The 5,804-nt window shown below is 36.0% G+C and overlaps 1 pseudogene; it reads left to right on the top strand.

The window, feature by feature from the left end:
* The first annotated feature begins 2,137 nt into the window (after positions 1-2,137).
* LOC101997494 lies at positions 2,138-3,029 on the top strand (annotated as a pseudogene).
* Positions 3,030-5,804: the final 2,775 nt, after the last annotated feature.

The raw sequence follows: 5,804 nt of genomic DNA, 5'->3' as shown, positions 1-5,804 counted from the left end.
TAGTCATTACCATTCCATTTAAAGTTATTTACATAAATGTGTTTCATTTATATTCGACATCGTGAATACTTTAAAAATTTACTAAAATTCATGGTTGATATAGACTCATAAATTCAGAATAGTTATTAAGTGTTCTACTGATGTCAAATTTTGACAATAACATACAATTACTTAAAAAAAAGCAACATTGAAACTTTAATGAGCAGTCAGAATCACTAGCTGTATAATTGTCAAGAAAATCAAATATATTTTACTTTTAGTTCCTAGAATCTATTTGTTGAAACAAATGCTTTATGACTCAAGGGAAAATTATTTGAAGTAGACCTTCAGACTCCTTCAGATACAAATAAACATTTAAGGAGAGAAGATTGAGTTTTAAACCAACTGTGAACCATTTTGAATGCTACTGTGGTGATCCTAACCCTATCCCCACCCCAGATCACTGTCTTAGAGTTGGTACAATGTCCAGACCATCCCGTTTACCCTACGTTCTGACATCCAACCAGCTTAAGCACATTCACTTGAGTCCTATAGGCAGCATTTATTGTAATAAAACAATCCAACATGTAGTGTGACATCTTCTGATCTGCACTTCTCTTGCTTTTGTAATTAGTGATTTCTGAACAAGTTTGAAATGCTAGGGAGCCATTTGTGTATACATTTCAGAATAAGTAATTCATGGGCTTTCTCTTACTATTAAATCAGGTTGTTTTACTGCATGTTCATGTTGTTTCTGTTTCTGTTTTCTGTGAGTTACAGGATGTCATATATTTTTTGTATTTAACATCTTAGAGATAAATGTGGTTTTTTTAAAAAAAAACTTTTTCTTGGTGTAGATTGCTTTTCCACTATGTTCATTGCTTCTTTTGCTGTATAGAGATTTTGCTTTTTTGAAATTATGTCACAGTTACTACTATTCACTTGTGTTGAATACATTGTGTGTAGTGAATAAGGTAAACAATCGTGTGTCTAGGATATGTACACAAACCCATACCAAGAGGGTGACTTTTAAGACAATAAGGACGAAGGCTGAAAATCTAAGATATGTTATGGAAGAAGCATGCCAAACAGAGATAATGGAAATGCAAAGGCCCAGGGGTGGAGTCTTAGTTACTTTTCTATTGTTGTGAAGACACATCATGGCCAAAGCAACTTATAAAAGAAACTGTTTATTTGGGACTGACAGTTTCAAAGGGTTAGAGTCTATGATTCAGAAAGCATCTCAACAGGCATGCAGGCATAGTGCTGGGCTAGTCCTAAGAACTCCCAATTTTAGACAGAACCAGGAGGCAGAGGGAGGTAACTGGGAAATACATGGGCTATGAACACTCAAAGCCCACCCCAAGTGACACACCTAATTCAACAAAGTCACACCTCTAAACATTTCCCAAATACTTTCTCCAAACTGGAGACTGCGTTTACAAATATATGTATGTATTAGGGCCACTGTAATCCAAAACACCACAGGTATGAACATTTGTGATATGATCAAAGTAACAATAAAACCACAATATAACTTGAGCATAGAAGAAAGAAGTTCAGGCAAGCAATCTAGAAGAAACGTGAATATAGGGCCTTAGAGGGTCCCTTACATGCTAAGAATGCTTGGGATATATTAATTCCAAAGAGTGACACTCAGTTTTGGAAAAACATCAGATGCATGAAGACCATTCTGAGCCCCTCCCTCACACCACCTCCTTTTCCCAAAAAGCAAAATAAGGTATTCTATCTGAAAGAAGCCTTCTCCAAGTTTCTACTAAAGAAACATTCTTATCTAAGAAGACACACAGTGACACAAAGGATAAGAACAAGCAGACCACGCTGGAACCTCCCCTCCCATGTTTGTAATCATTGGGTCCTTTAGACCTGTTTCTCTCTGATTGTCCACTGTCCAGCAAATCCAAGATGAAACACATAAACTGCTGTATTTCTTTTTCATTTTTAATGTTTCCTCAAAAGTTATATTAACCCTATGGTAAGATACATATGAACTTCTGATACAACAAAGAAATATTGAGTTTTTCATATATGTTTTTTCTTTACTCTGAATAAAATGAGAAGCATTTAAATGTTACATGTGCTACCTTAAATGTTAACTGGATTGTTAGGACCACTATCTTCTGAGTGATTGGCAGTAGTTGTTCGGGTCATCTCGTGCGTGTGTCCTCGGATCTGATTTAAACCACCACCATGTCGAGCAAAAAGGCCAAGACCAAGACCACCAAGAAGCGCCTTCAGCGCGCAACATCCAATGTGTTCGCCATGTTTGACCAGTCCCAGATCCAAGAGTTCAAAGAGGCCTTCAACATGATCGACCAGAACCGGGATGGCTTCATCGATAAGGAGGACTTGCATGACATGCTGGCTTCTCTAGGCAAGAATCCCACCGATGCCTACTTGGATGCCATGATGAATGAGGCCCCGGGCCCCATCAATTTCACCATGTTCCTCACCATGTTTGGAGAGAAGTTGAATGGCACAGATCCCGAGGATGTCATCAGAAACGCCTTCGCCTGCTTTGATGAGGAAGCAACAGGCACCATCCAGGAGGATTACCTGAGGGAGCTGCTGACCACCATGGGCGACCGCTTCACAGATGAGGAAGTGGATGAGCTCTACAGGGAGGCCTCCATTGACAAGAAGGGTAATTTCAACTACATCGAGTTCACGCGCATCCTCAAACATGGAGCAAAAGACAAAGACGACTGAAGAACTCCAGCGGGAGCTCCTGTCACGTGACCCTACTCACTTCCTTTTCAGCTCCTTCCCCCACCTGTAGGACCTTCTGCATGCCACTTAGTTCACAGCTTTGCCTCTTTTGTAATGTATTTATTTCAGACTTTTCTGTCATTTGGCACTTGTATAATCAGACTGGAAATGGGGACAATGCTGTAAATTGTGTTGAAAATGCCATGCGAATAAAAATCAACAATGTGAAAGCCCAGGAAAATATATCCATAGTTCTGGTTTGCTGGATTTTTTACTTTTTTATATAATAAAAATGTTATTTTGAAATAAAGATTATGCTGACTCAAAAAAAAAAAAAGATCTGAGTGATTTCACTAGCTCCTAGAAACCTCAATTAGAAAATTAGAAGTAAGGATGATATGAGCAGGTAATGGCAGTTAGGACAAGAAAAGTAGTCAGAATCTATTTATTTCAGTGATATGCTACTTAGAATTTGATGCCTGGATGTTAGCTTCAAAGAAAATGGATAAGTCTGGCTGACACAAGAGCTTTTTGCTTGGGCAACTAAAAATGTTGTTGAGAAGCAGGGAAACATGTAGTCAGTCTTGGAGAGGAAGACAATAAGAGTAATGTTTTAACATGCTAAGTTTGAAGTTTCTCTAGACATCAAAAGGAAGATGCTGATTAGAAATGGAGATATTGACATCTAAATCAAGAGGCTCTTAATTAAGAATTTTATACAATTGATGGTCTATGATGCATGAAGTTTCATGAATCAATGAGGAATTGACAGCAGAAGAGAAAAAAGGCCCAGGGCCTGAATTCTGAGGCACCATTATATACAGAATATGGAGGAAAGGAAGAGAGAGAAAGGGGGGAAGAAGGAAGGAAGGAAGGACAGAAAGAAAGAAAGAAAGAAAGAAAGAAAGAAAGAAAGAAAGAAAGAAAGAAAGAAAGAAAGAAAAAGGTATATTGGGGAACACAGATTGGTCACCTGTCACGTCAAACAAAATGGTTATTTAACAATATAGAGATCACAAGTAATTGCCAGAAATGCAGCTTTCAGAAAGTGATGAGGATAACTTGATTGCAGCATCTTCACAAGCATTTGACTACACTTAATGGGGTTTATAAAAGATGGACAGCAGATTTTAAGAAAAATGAGATTTCAAGGTATAGTTGATCAAGAAATGGATCAACAATTGTGGGGAGAAGTAGACAACAAGAGAAAAAGGATTTTAGAAAACAAAAGAATGTTTTTGCACAACAGAAATAATACTATTGAGTTAGATATTGAATACTACCTTAGCAATATTCTCACTACAGGAACGTATATATAGCAATAATAAAGTTATATGTAGTGTCAGAATGAGGATTTCTTTCCAAACCAAACTCAGAATGATTCATTTTATCAAACATCTACATTAAATCTGTTTCAAAATATCTTGTAACCAATATCCCCAATGAACATAGATTCAAACACTCTCAATAAAATGCTTAAAAGTTAAATGCAAGAATATATCAAGGAAAATTTGCACCATAACCAAGATAGTCTCATCCCAAAGAAGAAAGTTTTGTTAAATATTTGTAATTAAATACATGTAAGGCAATACATAGACTTAAGGACAAAAGTTCCATGATTATCTCAATAGATTAAGAAATGGTGTTTGACCAAATTCTGCATCCTTTTGTGATAAAGTACCCAAAGAATATGAAATATAAGTAGCAAACATGATGATTATAAAGGCCATATGTGACAAATGTGAGTCAATACTTTCCTAAATAAGAGAAAACTAAAAGCATTCCAGAAGACATGGTCCTATATAACAGATCCTAGATAATTTGACAGGAAACAGCGACACATGACACTTTAGCAATGTTTCAGGATATAAAATTATGCACACAAGTCAATAGCTTTCCTATACATAGCAATAATGACTTCCATGGAAAGAAATCAGAATGAAACAATCCTATTCATAATAGATTCAAATACATAAAATAATTAGGACTAAACCTAATCATGTAGATGAAAGAGCTTTACGTCCAAAAGTTTAGGATACGGAAAAGAAAAAGACCCAGAAAGATAGAATGATTTCCTCTGTTTGTATGCTACAATTATTATTCTGAAATCAGTTATAATGTCAAAAGAAATCTATATATTTAATTCAGTCCTCATCAAAATCACAATGACATTCTTTATAAATGTAGAAGAACAATTCAGAGAAAAACATCACAGCAAATATTGGTGAGAATGTGAGGAAAGAGGAACGCTTGTTTATTCATGGCAGGAGAGCGACTATGGAAATCAAAATGGAGTTTTCTTTAAGAAGATTCAACTATAACATAACTCAGAAATACCATGATGAGGTATATATCTGAAAGATTCTAAGTCATCATTCAATGGAGAAGTTCTTGCACATTTGTGTTTATCAATGAACCATTCACAACAGCTCAGGGATGAAATAAGCCCTTGATGTCCATCAACAGCTGAGTGGATAAATAAAATGTGGTACATGGAATTTCATTCAGCAATGAAAAAATTTGATTTGTAACATTTGCAAGAGAATGGATGAAAGTAGAGCGAATATTATGAGAAGCAAAATAAGCTAGATGCAATTTTCCCTCATACCAAGTGTGTGTGGTGTGTGTACATATGTGTGTGCACACATGTGTATAAGAAGTAGAATAACTACCAGGAAAAGAAGAAGAGAAAAAACGGAGAGATCAATATGGAAGAAGAAAATACATAAAATATAAAAGTGGAAAGTGAGACTATTTGGGTGGAGGAAGAAGGTCCACGAGTATGAGAGGCACAGGCTGGTGGGGAGAACAAGAGGCACAGGTTTATAGGGAGAAGAGTGGAGGAGGAAACAAATCATGTAATCACAGATTGTTCAAGTACTATTGCTTGTTTTCCTTAAAAGCAACTTAAAATCTTACAGGAATAGTATTCATTTTAAATGCAATCATGCCTTAAAATTCTAATATTTTACATCTTGAATCTAAGTTTAGAATAAAAATTCTTGTTACTCTTTTAAGTAATTTTAGTTACTAATAAACTAAAGGCATCAAGACATTCTCTCTCTTTCTTTCTCTCTCCCTCCCTCTCTCTTTCT

The sequence above is a fragment of the Microtus ochrogaster genome, unplaced genomic scaffold, assembly GCF_000317375.1.
Source record: "Microtus ochrogaster isolate Prairie Vole_2 unplaced genomic scaffold, MicOch1.0 UNK3, whole genome shotgun sequence".
NCBI lineage: Eukaryota > Metazoa > Chordata > Mammalia > Rodentia > Cricetidae > Microtus > Microtus ochrogaster.
The sequence above is the reverse complement of the archived record's forward strand: the minus strand, read 5'-3'. Positions and strand labels throughout refer to the sequence as shown.